Source organism: Hippopotamus amphibius, chromosome 10 (genome assembly GCF_030028045.1).
Source record: "Hippopotamus amphibius kiboko isolate mHipAmp2 chromosome 10, mHipAmp2.hap2, whole genome shotgun sequence".
In the NCBI taxonomy this organism is placed as follows: Eukaryota; Metazoa; Chordata; class Mammalia; order Artiodactyla; family Hippopotamidae; genus Hippopotamus; species Hippopotamus amphibius.
In genome coordinates this window covers 33973721-33987567 of record NC_080195.1, presented here as the reverse complement: position 1 = coordinate 33987567, position 13847 = coordinate 33973721, and the positions used below count along the sequence as shown (strand labels likewise).

The window sequence follows — 13847 nt, the reverse complement described above, 5'->3', positions numbered from 1 at the left end:
AAAGTAGAACAAATCTAGAGGCATCACATTTTCTGACTTCAAACTGTATTACAAAGCCGTACTAATCAAAGCAGGATGGTACTGGCATAAAAATAGATACATAGACCAATGGAGCAGACTTGAGAGCCCAGGAATAAGCCCATGCATATGTGGTCATCAATACTTGACAAGACACCAAGTATACACAATGTGGAAAGGATGGTATTGGGAAAACTGGATAAGCACATACAGAGGAATATGCACCACTCACAACAATGAACTTGGAATGGATTAAAGACTTAAATTTAAGATATAAAACCACAAAACTTCTAGAAGAAAACATAGAGGCAAAGCTCCTTGGCATTGGTATTGGCAGCAATTTTCTTGACATGACACCCAAAGCACAAGCAACATAAGCAAAAATAAATAAGTGGGACTACATCACACTAAAAAGCTTCTGCATATCAACAAGATGAAAAAGCAACCTACTGAATGGGAGAAAATATTTGAAATCATATATACGGTAAGGGTTTAATATCCAAAATATAAGAACTCATACAACTCAGTAGCAAAAAATCAAATAACTCAATTAGAAAATCAGTGGAGGAACTGATTTTACACAGAAGACATCCAAATGGCCAACAGTCATGTGAAAAGGTGCCTGACATCACTAATCATTAGGATAATGCAAATCAAACCCACAATGAGGAATTACCTCACACCAGTTAGAATGGCCATCATCAAAAAGAACACAAACAACAAGTGTTGGTGAGGAAGTGGAGAAAAGGGAACTCTAGCACACTGTTGGTGGGGATGCAAGGTGGTACAGCCATTATGGTAGTTCCTCAAAAAAGTAAAAATAGAACTACCATACGATCCAGCAATCCCACTTCTGGGTATTTATCCAAAGGAGTTAAAAATCAGGATCTTATAGAGCTATCTGCAACCCCATGTTCATTGCAGCTTTACTCACAATAGCCAAGATATGAAAATGACCTAAGTGTCCATTAAGAGACAAATGGATAAAGATGTGATATATATGTAAGATTGTATAAGATTAACAAGTTCTGGGAATCTAATGGACAGCATGATGATTACAGCTAACAATACTGTATCATATATTTGAATGTTGCAAAGAGAATAGATATTAAATATTCTCACCACAAAAAAGAAATAATTATGTAACAGATGGAGTTGCTAGCTAATGCTATGGTAGTAATCATTTTGCCATATATAAATATATCAAATCAACATGTTGTACACCTTAAACTTTCACAATGTTGTATGTCAATTACATCTCAATAAGGCTGGGAGGGGAAGTAAAAATAAAATTAACCATCAAAAGAAAGAAAGAGAGAGAGAGAGAGAAAGAAAAAGAAAAGAAAGAAAGAAAGAAAGAAAGAAAGAAAGAAAGAAAGAAAGAGAAAGAAAGAAAGAAAGAGAAAGAAAGAAAGAAAGAAAGAAAGAAAGAAAGAAAGAAAGAAAGAAAGAAAGAAAGAAAGAAAGGGAAAGAAAGAAAGAAGGAAGGAAAGAGAAAGAAAAGGAAGGAAAGAGAAAGCAAGCAAGCCAGCAAGTGAGCAAGCTAGTAAACATATCTTGTGAAAAATGGGTTCTGGAGTCAGGTTGAAACCCTGCTGTCTGGACAAACCTTCATGGCATTCAAAGCTCCTCTGGGCTAGCCTTGCTGCAGTAACCCCTCCCCAAGGGCCAGAATCCTGTCCAGACCCAGAGTCAGTGCCTCGTACCCACACCTCCCTTAGCAGGGAAACAGCCTCCAGGGACACCACCTAAATGATGGTGTGTGGTCAGGATTCATGGGGGCCTCCAGGGATGTGCGAGTTTGTTTTTTCTTTCTCTGATATTTAATAAACCCCAAATAAACTGGGAAACTCATTTTACCTTAAAATTAAAATATACCTAAGATATTTTATGTCATATTCATTAGTCCTAAAAATATATTTTATTACTTTTATACATATGAAATAGCTTTGGCTTAAAAGTTGTTGGTATAGGTTGAATTGTGTTCACCCAAAATTCATAGCTGGAAGCCCTAACCTCATTGGAGATGAGGCCTTTGGAAGATAATTAGGGTTAGGAGGTCATGAGAGTAGAGCCCTCATGATGGGATTAGTGCCCTCATAAGAAGAGAAGAGACACCAGAGAGCCGAGAGAGAGAGAGTGTGTGTGTGTGTGTGTCTGTCTGTCTGTCTGTCTGTCTGTCTCTCCCACCCCAACACCCCCCTGCCATGTGAAGACACAGCAAGAAGGCAGAAGCATAAGCCGGGCAGAGAGTCCTCCCCAGAAATCCATGAGCTGGCACTTGGACGCCCAACCTCCAGCACTGTAAGAAAATAAATTTTTGTTGTTGAAGCCTCCCAGTCTATGGTATTTTGTCATGGCAGCCTGAATTAAGACAACTGTCATACACAAGTGAGAACACAATTTAATGAAATGGTGACAACACCTCAAATTCTGTAGTGGTTATTAGATATCAACTGGGTCAGACCTCCCTCCTTGCAAGTCTTAGGTGCTTTAAGCACAAACAAATGTCGAAATGATTGTTTCAATTCAGCTGCTGTGATCCTTTGCTTTCAATAACAAATAAGATCTGGTAATTTCATGCTTCACGGCACAGCCCTGCACCCTGGGGTCGGCTCTCAGGGCAAAGCAGAAAAGGAAGAGGGGAGGGAGAAGAGGGCTCTCCTGCCTTCTCCAGGGTACACCGGGTCCCTGCCTGAACCTCCCCATCAGCGATGCTCACAGAACGCCACAGCGTGTGAGCGTCAAGAGTGGGATGAAGCGAGGCTGCTTCTCTGCCTGGCTTCCGCGGTGCCGACGCCCTGTCCAGGGCACCAGACGAACAGCTCCCCCGCTCACCGCCCCCATCACCTCTGAGATCAGCTCCACTGCCTGGCTATTGGGGTCTTTTCATTAGGGGATGGGCAGAAGAGAACGGGTGTGAGGCTTCCAGAGTAGGGCAGCAGGGAGTCTCTCCACTTTCCTGTCCATCTCTTCACTGTCCTATTCTTTCAAGCTGTTTAGAAGGCCTCTCACACAATTTCTCACATTTCATGATAATAGTCTCAGAAAGGATGTATAAGAAATACCAGAACCCCGGACAAAATACCTCTGACATCAGCACCGCATCACTTTTGCATAGTGTTGGGGCCACTTCATAGAGAAGGGCTGACTTTTTTTATATTCTATATTTTTTTTGAATCTGAAAGGTATTGACAGGTCCATAAAAACATATTGGCCTGTTATTTTTAATACACCTGAACAGGACTTCCCTGGTGGCGCAGTGGTTAAGAATTCGCCTGCCAAGGCAGGGGACATGGGTTCGATCCCTGGTCTGGGAAGATCCCACATGCCGTGGAGCAACTAAGCCCGTGCACCACAACTACGGAGCCTGAGCTCTAGAGCCCAAGAGTCACAACTATTGAGCCCACGTGCCACAACTATTGAAGCCCACGCACCTAGAGCCTGTGCTCCGCAATGAGAAGCCACCACACTTGAGAAGCCCGCGCACCACAACTGAAGAGTAGCCCCCGCTCGCCGCAACTAGAGAAAGCCTGTGTGCAGCAACGAAGACCCATCATAGCCAATAAATAAATGAATAAATAAATTAATTTTAAAAAAATACACCTGAACAACACAACCCATCTGGCCAAAATCGGTGTTCACAGCAATTGAGGTTCACGAGTGCCCTATACTCAGAGCCAACAGCACCTTCCCCAACTTTAGACAGATCTTTGTAACATCCTTCTAGAATTCTCTATTCAACAAGAATAGCAGGAGAGTCCTTCTCCTGGGAGGTTTTATGAAGTATTTTACCTTGATTACTTAATGCACCATTTTATACCACTTGGGTATGGCTGCTTTGAGACAATGGTTTCGAATGAATCGTTCGTTAAAGGAAGCAATGACTTACACTGCATCATCTGCTTCCATTAAAATGTCTTAAGGAAATTGTTCTGCCTTAAAGGCTCTCTTTCCTAGTTCACATGCAACCAAATCACCCCCTTCTCTTCCACGCAAAACCTTTATTCTTGCAAGTTAGAGTTGGTAATTTTAATATTTAGTAATAGCCGCAATCATTCTTTTTTACTTACCATATGCAGTTGGTAAGATTTTTATTTTACTGTTTTTCTTTCCATTTTATGATAATGTTCTCTTTTTTGTATGATAATGTCATAAGCCTAATTTTCCCTTCTGTTAGGTCTTGGTTATTCCCCCCAAATGCTGATATTTTAAATGAAAGCGTTTAAAATTTAATGTTAGCAGAACGGTTATGCGGTCACATGCATATATAGTGAAATAAGCCAAAGATACTGTTGCTATTATTCCATGCAAATTAAGTCTAATGCACACGTAGGAAGCAGCTTCCCTTCAGGGCCGAGCTAACTGTAAAACTGAGGCTAACGTTTTAGAAAGTTAATAAGAGGGAGAGCAAATAGCTAGCAATCAGTTTGTCCACGGCCCTTGCAGGGCTGACTTCTCAGTATCATTTGCATCTGACGGAAAAAATGACAACCTAAGAATTATGTCCATTGTATGAGAGTCTAGTCTAAATTAACCTGACCAGCTTTTTGCTGCCACAAACATACCAGACCGGTGTCTCTTGCAGACTTTAGCTGAGGTTGGCCCGAGGAATCAGTTAAACAGGTCCTTCCAGGTTATCTGGAGCCCGAGTGCAAGTTGAAAGAGACACCAGTGTAACTGAAGCCAGAGGATGGGGGTGACAGGAAGGAACAGTTTCAGGAAGGCAGGAAGTGGCAGTGAATCAGGCTTACTGGCTTGACAACCAGCCTAAACTGTCAGTTCCTTGAGAGCAGGCACTAAGATTTCTCTCTAGCTTCCCATTTCTAACAGGTGCTGAAACCTTCTCTGCGCCTGAAATTCCCTCCCGCCTCTCAGCATCTCTGGGTCCACACCACCATTCTGGCCTCAGTTCCAATGTCAGCTCCGAAGAGAGGCCAACCTTGGCCAGGCCCTACCCCAACGCTGTCTACCGAGGCAGCAGAGCAGAGATAAGAAACAGAGAAGGACGACCTGCAGGGGAGAAACGGCCGTGGCTTGCCCGGCGTGGCAGCCACGCCCCAACGATACCTACTTGTCTTGGGGCTCAACCTGACCCTGGACCTACCGTTCTTCTCCCTGCCCTGTAAGATCTGTGCTCTCACACGGCTCACTGTTCTAATTACCTACGGTTCTCAGGAGCATCAAAAACGTTATCCCAACGTGAAGTAAAGGAAACTGGAGGAACTCAAAAGGGAATGATAGAAAAAAGAATAATAAAAGGGTACTTGGAATGTATTATAATTGAATGAAATCGAAATGCACAAAAGACTGACCCACCTGGAATTCAAACAGCTTTAGGAGATCTTTGCAAGAAGCGACTGTGCAAGTGGACGGAAAAGAACAGGAATAGAGAGGAGGGACTGCAGAGTGCTCCTCCCCCGGCTGAGAGAGACGGTGAAAGAGCTGAGCGGGGCCTCTGCGAAGGCATTTTGTAAAGTCAGTGCATTATCCACACGTCTGCAGACCACATTTGGATATAAAAGCACATACAAAGCCTTATGTAACTTCCAAGGTCAGCCAAAACCACCACATACATAATTCGACAAAGGCTTTTTTAATTACTATAAATGCCGGCTTTTGTGTTCTTTTTCTGAACTTTTATGACTCACTAATAAAGAGACGTGTCATCATGATGTTTTCTCTAATGAATCTGCCCTCTCTGTTCAGGACTCTGAGAAGGAGAAATCGGGAGTAAATGTAAATGTTTTTCCTAGCCCTTATAAAAGTACAAGACTAAAAAGGCCCGTTATCCTGCAATGGAAATATTCCACTTAATTGAAATCTCATTTTCAAATGACCCCACTGCAGAACAGTCAACAATCACAGGCTTTATGTCCCAAGGGGAGAGAAGAGGGGCACGGGTAACTCACCCGTGGGTTAGAAGGGTTGTATTTAAACAATGAGGGCCAAACATATCCATACGATGGGCTCTGAGGAAAATATGCTGGGTATTTTTTTTAGTGGATGGGAATTTTGCTTCCAAATTTCCACAGAAAGCTTTTTCTTTTCTCATCTGATTATTCATGGCCGTTGTAGCCACTGCCAGGAAGAAGTCAGAAGACTGTAAAAATCTACGACATCACATCTGAAGCAACGTGACATCCAGTTGGGGTCCCTGGGGGCCGCTCGTTCCCGCGTGAGCTGAGTGTGGTGGTGTGGGGGTCAGGAAGAGAGATGCACAGAAAAGAACAAGCTAGGGAGGTCCCCGAAACAGGAGCAAGTACTGAGACCCACAATCACACCAAGTGTAGGTGACAGGAAGCCAGGTCAGCAATTTCACACTTGACAAAAAGTTTCCCTCTCCTCCCACACCCACAAAGGAATAAGGCTGCTCTTCTTAATGAGGCCACAGACAACACGCAAGTGCTGTGACCCTCTCCCTTCACCATCGACAGATGGCAAAGGATGACGGTTTCCTGGATTTACAGGGACATGTCCATTTGCATCCTCTAGAAGTGCTCTTTGGAACACTCACTTTTAAAAGAGCAGTTCTTGAAACAACAAGGTCCTATTGTACAGCACAGGGAACTATATTCAACAGCCTGTGATGAACCATAATGGAAAAGAATATGAAAAAGGATGTATAACTGAATCACTTTGCTGTACAGCAGAAATTAACACATTATTAAACTATACTTCAATAAAAATTAATTTTAAAAAAAGAACAGTTTTTGAAAACTGATATAATAAAAAGATGACAAGAAGGGGGATTAAAAGGTGAGAGTTTATAACTTTAGTCACAACTCAGCATCATTTCAGTCTAATGAGATCCCTGGGAGATTTCAGCTTTATTTTGTAATATATAGGATAGTCTCATACAATGAAAACGAGTAAATGTACCAAGATAATTTAACAAGTTTATTTGTTTCCTTGTAAAAATCTTGATGCTACTACATGTGGAAAAGCCACACACGACCCGCTCACACAGCAGTGTCAGCAGTAACAGCATTACATCTCTGCGTCTCTCCGGGTGCATTATATGCAATACTTTAGGTCCCTGTCGTAGTAATTATTACTCCCCCGGGAGGAAGTCACCCAGGCAAGTGGCAAAGAGAGTCAGTGAGGGAATACCGTCCCATAAACAAAGCACCCAACCCCGAATCCAGTACTTTTTTTTTTTTTAATAAATTTATTTTATTGGTTGTGTTGTGTCTTTTTTGCTTTGCGCGGGCTTTCTTTGGTTGCGGTGAGTGGGGGGCTACTCTTCATTGTGGTGCACGGGCTCCTCATTGCCATGGCTTCTCTTATTGCGGAGCACGGGCTCTAGGCACGTGGGCTTCAGTAGTTGCAGCACATGGGCTCAACAGTTGTGGCTCAAGGGCTCTAAAGCGCAGTCTCAATAGTTGTGGTACACGGGCTTATCTGCTCCGCGGCATGTGGGATCTTTCTGGAGCAGGGCTTGAACCCGTGTCCCCTGCATTGGCAGGTGGATTCTCAACCACTGCGCCACCAGAGAAGCCCCAAATCCAGTACTTTTATTATTCACCCCCTCATTAAGGTCCAGTTTTCTGAGGAAGAAAATTAATCTCCTTAAGAAAGGCAGTATTGCACGGTGGTTAAAAATACAGGTTTTGGAGGCAAACAAAACTAAGTCCCAGGCCTTTTTCTGCCATATTCCAGCTGTGTGACTTTGGACCAGTAACCCATCCTCTCTGGGCTCAGTTTTACCATCTGTACAATGGACCCGTGAGAGCCACTGTCACTATAGCAGTTTCCGTGCCATCCCCCTCCACCCTTCCCAGCACACAGAAGGCTCGCTTCTCAGCCCCCCGCAGCTGGATGGTACCACAGGACCAGTTCTGACCAATGAAATGTGAGCAGATGGAGGCTCGTGGTACAGGTGTGGCCAGTGAGAAGTCCGTGCACCCACGATGCCAAAGCCTCTGTGGTACCCAGTCCTGGGCTGAGATGGCAGAGGTATGCTGAGACCAGAGTCATCTCACGTGGGGCTGTGACTGCAGCACAACCTAACAGGTCCTGGCCCAAGTGTTCCTCAGGTGTCTTCTTGTGATGATCAAACAGAACGACAGAGGAAGTTCTTGACACAACGCCTTTACAGTCACAACCAATAACAGCCGGCCCCCATCAATATGACTAACTATACGGGGCGAAATGTGAGAAGTAGGATTTAATCTCAAGACACCTAATTTATAGTTCACTTATTCCCTCTACAAATGTTTACTGAGTCTCTACCACGTACCAGGCACCCTGCTGGGAGCTGAATACATGCCCCCCCACCCCCAGCCCCCAAGAAATAAGCACATCTTTAAAAATCATCTAGAAACCCCTTTCTGAGGGAATTTAGATGCAACTTTTCATGAATATGTACGGATCTGTCCTGGTGACTTGGAAAGCAATGAAGCCCTGCCCCAGGAAGGATCTGAGGTGTTAGGAGAGACCACCTAGGAAGCTCCCAAGGCCTCGACTCCCCCCCCATCCCCCACCCCACACAGGACTCACTAAGCCACCCTGCCTGCTGAAGAGTGCACTAAATGTCAACACACCTGTGGAAAAGACCGAGGTCCACCGGGATAGAGCTCTGATTTCCATTAAGGACATTCTGGTGAGCAAACAGCTTATTACATTAGCATCTCACATCGTATCCTACAGCACTCGCCAGGTATCAGCTTGCTTTATGAAATATGTGAGCTGGATGGATAGATCCAGATAAATCTCCCAATGTTTTAATCTTGTTGTTTTCTCCTTGATTCTCAAAATTATACTTTTCTTGAGCGGGAAATTCTCCAGACTCCTTGGAGTTCAGCTGCTAGAATATTCCTGACTAAACACCCAACTGCTGCTAGACACATTAAAGCAAGAGCTTTGAGCTCCTGATACAGCCATGTTTTCATTTACTTAGAGAAAATGATTACATCTGGAGAACGTATATACTTGCACTCAAAACTCAAAATCGGTCCCCCACAGCATCAACAAACAACGCTAGTAATTGCAGGCAGACTCCTGTAGAATTTAACAGTGAGACTCTACGGCATTTCTCAGCAGTGATCAGTCACACTCAAATCTAATTTAAATTTCCAACAACTTTGCTTTAGAAGTTTTTCCATGAAATTTGGTCTTTGCCTGACTTGCCTGCTGTAAATTCTATTAACCACACTCTGCATGGCCTTACACTACCCTTGAATAATGCTACATTTGGAGAAAAAAAAAGATTATGAAACATAATTATAAACACTGTCTATATTTCAGAAAGTAGACTTAGGAGCTTAGGACTTAAACTTTGGTTCTTTTTCCTGTCAGATCATCCAAAAGGCTGGATTCAATGCCTGAACAATCATATTTTCCAAGACACAGGAAACAAACCCTAAATTTGGTCCCAGCTGTGAGACTCAGGTTGCTCGCGAAACCAGGTCCCACGGGTCCTCTCCTGCCCTTTCTTCAGCAACCATGGAAACTTCTAGAACAGAGGCAGAACTGATGTTATTTTTCTGACTCATCTGTCTTAAGTCGGGGTTTCCAGGTCTCTCAGGACATGGAATCTGCCCGTATTACCAGTAACAGTGACCTGTTGACCCATCTGTCTCCTGCCAACTGTCTCTCATCCTCAAGTCTTCTCCCAAGACCTTGCAAAAGTCTTCAAGCTCCTTCAGGACACCTGCAGCCTCCGCAGGGCTACTTCCTCGCCTGAACTGCTAGGTCCACACTCTTGCCCTGTCCCCGGTGGAGTCTGAGATCTCTCCAGCGATGTTATCCTTCAGAATCCACAGGGGATTGTTTCTGGGACCCTCATGGATACCAAATTCCAGGGATGCTCAAGTCCGTTTTGTAAAATGGTGTAGTATTTGCATATAACCTATACACATCCCCTCCTATACTTTGTTTTGTTTTGTTTTGCATTGACTTTTGTTTAGTTCTGGATTTTTATCACAGCAACTGCTGAAAATGCTTTACAAAGATAAGACATCATTGCAACATATACATATACCAAATCATTATGCTGTACACCTAAAACTAATACAGTGATATATGTTAATTACATCTCAATAAAACTGGAAAAATATGACATCAAAATCTCCTATCCTTTGTCATGTCCAGATTACTTCTAATACCTAATACAATGTAAATTGCTATGTAAATAGTTGTAGATACAATGTAAATGCTAGATAAATAGCTGCTGGCACACAGCAAATTCACGTTTTGCTTTTTGGAACTTTCTGGGATTTTTTTTTCTCGAATAGTTTCAATCTTCAGTTGGTTGAACTTTCAGATGCAGAACCCATGGACATGGAGGGTCGACTGTAGATGAAAGTTAATCAGATAATAAACCAGATCACATCAGGTTAATAAAATGCCTTACTCCAGTTAAGAAGAAGTCTATGAAATACCACTGCTGGTGGGGTTTGGAGCACGGCGCAGGCCTGGGGAGTCTGCTTAGAGCCCTGCAGACACGCCTGTGTGGGCAGCTTCCTGACTACCCCACCAGCCCTGCTTCAGGACACCCGTCATTAAAATGAGATGTTCCGACAAGCAGACATAAGCCTTCCAAAAGAAATACTTTCTTAAAATATTTTATTTATTACTTATTTTTGGCTCTGTTGGGTCTTCGTTGCTGTGCACTGGCTTTCTCTAGTTGTGGCAAGCAGGGACTACTCTTCGTTGCAGTGTGCGGGCTTCTCAGTGCAGTGGCTTCTCTTGCTGCAGAGCACAGGCTTTAGGTGTGCGGGCTTCAGTAGTTGTGGCACATGGGCTCAGTACTTGTGGCACGTAGACTCTAGAGTGAAGGCTCAGTAGCTGTGGCGCACCAGCTTAGTTGCTCTGTGACATGTGGGATCTTCCCGGACCAGGGGTCTTCCCAAACCCGTGTCCCCTGAATTGGCAGGCGGATTCTTAACTACTGTGCCACCAGGGAAGTCCCCAAAAAGAAATACTTAAAAAAAAAATTTCACAACACTCAAGGCACATTTTAAGATGTATAAAAACATTTTGAAATGTAGGGAGAAAACAGGAAGAAAGGAACAAAACCTGCAGTCATTCACTCATTTCCTCACCTAGGATTACCTTAAATGCATTAAATAAACAAACAAAAGCCTTCCACATGCCTGTCTGTGGGCCAGTGCTTTGCTGCCAGTGCCCTCAGCAAACTTTATCTGTGAAGAGCCAGACAGTAAATATTTTTGGCTTTGTGGCCACAAAAGCATATTCTTCTCTGATTTTACAAGTTTGGTGGGGTTTTTTTGTTTTGTCTTTTGCCACACTGTTCGGCATGCAGGATCTTAGTTCCCCAACCAGGGATGGAATCTTCGCCCCCTGCAGTGGAAGCATGCAGTCCTAACCACTGGACCATCAGGGAAGTCCCTGATTTTACAAGCTTCTAAAGGTGTAAAAACTATGCCAGCTTGTGAGAGCCACAGGTGGTGGCCTTGACCACCTTTGGCCATTTTCAGGCTGTAGTCACACGGTTCTGCCTTACACCATCTTTGGTGCTTAAATGGCAATGCATGAAACCATCTCTGAAACGACAAAACTGTAGATAAAGCAAAACACAGAGAAATGAGAAGCTTCTGTTTAAAAGGAAAGTGCCTTTCTAGATAGGCACTAAAAGAGCTCAGTTCTGCCTCAATCATTTTATTGATTCTACACAATTACAATTACAAATCCCAGAGCTGTCTGTGTTTCCTTTTGCTTTTCATTTCGTCTGCTTTTGCTTTAGGGTGGAAGTAGGGAGGTCAAAGGAGATAGAGGATAAAGATTTGGCAGAATGATTCTTTGACATTTTTTTTAAATTAAAAGGTTGGGGCTTCTGATGGCGCAGTGGTTAAGAATCTGCCTGCGAATGCTGGGGACACGAGTTCGAGCCCTGGGCCGGGAAGATCCCACATGCCATGGAGCAACTAAGCCCATGGGCCACAACTACTGAGTCTGCGTTCTAGAGCCCATGAGCCACAACTGTTGAGCCCAGGTGCCACAACTACTGAAATCCACACTCTTAGAGCCCGTGCGCTGCAACAAGAGAAGCCACGGCAATGAGAAGCCCGCGCACCACAATAAAGAGTAGCCCCCACTCACCGTAACTAGGGAAAGCCCCCTCGCAGCAACAAAGACCCAATGCAGCCCATAAATTAATTAATTAAAAGGTTAAAATAAGTAAGTTCTGGAAAATAATTGTAAGAAGAAGAAAAAACAATCTCTCAAATAATAAAGCATATTATAAATCTATAGTAATTAAAAGTATAATTTTAGACTAAAAATAGAGTTTCCATATGATCCTGCAATCCCACTCCTGGGCTTTATATGTGGACAAAACTATAATTCAAAAAAATACATGCACCCATATGTTCACAGCATCACTCTTCACAATAGCCAAGACATGGAAGCAACCTAAATGTCCATCAGCAGAGGAATAGATAAAGAAGATGTGGCAGATATATATAGATAGATAGATACACATTTATATATATAATGGAATATTACTCAGCCATAAAAAAGAATGAAATAATGTCATTTGCAGCAACATGGATGCAACTAGAGATTATCAATACTAAGGGAAATAAGTCAGAAAGAGAAAGACGGATATCATATGATCACTTATATGTGGAATCTAAAATATGACACAAACGAACTCATCTATGAAACAGAAACAGACTCACAGACATAGAGAACAGACTTGTGGTTGCCAAGGGGGAGGAAAGTAGGGGAGGGATGGAGTGGGAGTTCGGGATGAGCAGATGCAAACTATTATATAGAGAATGGATAAACAACAAAGTCCTACTGTAGAGCACAGGGAACTATATTCAACATCCTGGGATAAACCATAATGGAAAAGAATATGCAAAAGAATGTGTATATATGTAAAATTGAATCACTTTGTTATACAGCAGAAATTAATACTACATTATAAATCAACCATACTTCAATAAAATAAATTTTTAAAGCATAATTTTTATGGTAAATAAGAAACAGATCAATAAAACAAAATGTCACAGAAACAGACCCTAAGAGATACAAAACACGAATACATGATGAAGTGATGACAAAAGTCTGTGGTGACACAATGGCTTATTCAACAAAATAATTGCCAGGTCAATTGATTATCTACTGGAAAAAATCAAGTTAGAAATATATACTCCAAAACAAACTCCAAGTCAGTCACGAAATTTAAAAATTCCATTAGAGGAGCTATAAAAAAAATAGTTAAATGTATTAACTCCTTTCTGTATGGAGAAAGACCTTCTAAAAGTATCACAGAAATCACACACACATAAAAGATAAAACTGACTACTTAAGCATTAAAATTAGTAAATTAAATTAGTAAATTTATTTTTACATAATAAATTACATATTCTATATTCTATTATAAATTATATAGTAAATTAACATTATAAATAAAAATTAGTAAATTACAGGCATCTAAACATCAAAAAACTAAAAGCCAACAACTAACTAGAGAATATTTTCAACAAATATAATGGAGAAAGGGTCAGTAGACGTAATACATAAAGACCCCTTATAAACTGGTAGGAAGATTCTACAGTTCAACAGTTTAAAAAGTAGAGTATTTTTTTTTTAAAGAGTAGAAAAGTTAATATACAGATTTAAAAAATGTTTAACTTCACTGGTAAACAAAGAGATGCAAATTGAAACACCGTGAGTTTTTGCTTCTCAAATTAGCCAGGTCAGCACACGCTGTCTGATGAGGGAAATAAGTCCAGGCTCCCACCCACTGCTGGCTGGACAGAAATTCACTCTGGGAAATAATGTTGGATTTTTTTAGTGTTTGATTTTTCTTATCAAAATGTAGTTGATTTACAATGCTGTGTTCATTTCTGCTG

The 13847-nt window shown here is 42.1% G+C and overlaps 1 protein-coding gene across 5 annotated transcripts in view; it reads right to left on the bottom strand.

Annotated features, from left to right (window-relative positions):
- CSGALNACT1 (chondroitin sulfate N-acetylgalactosaminyltransferase 1) overlaps nucleotides 1-13847 on the bottom strand; it is a 321341-nt gene that overhangs the window by 203488 nt on the left and 104006 nt on the right. The window contains exon 1 of one of the 5 annotated variants that reach the window (XM_057697973.1): nucleotides 5338-5433. The exons of the other annotated variants lie outside the window; for them this stretch is intronic. The gene's annotated coding sequence lies outside the window, so the exon portion shown is untranslated. Of the gene's footprint in view, nucleotides 1-5337; nucleotides 5434-13847 lie in introns of those variants that run through there. 5 annotated transcript variants of the gene reach the window in all.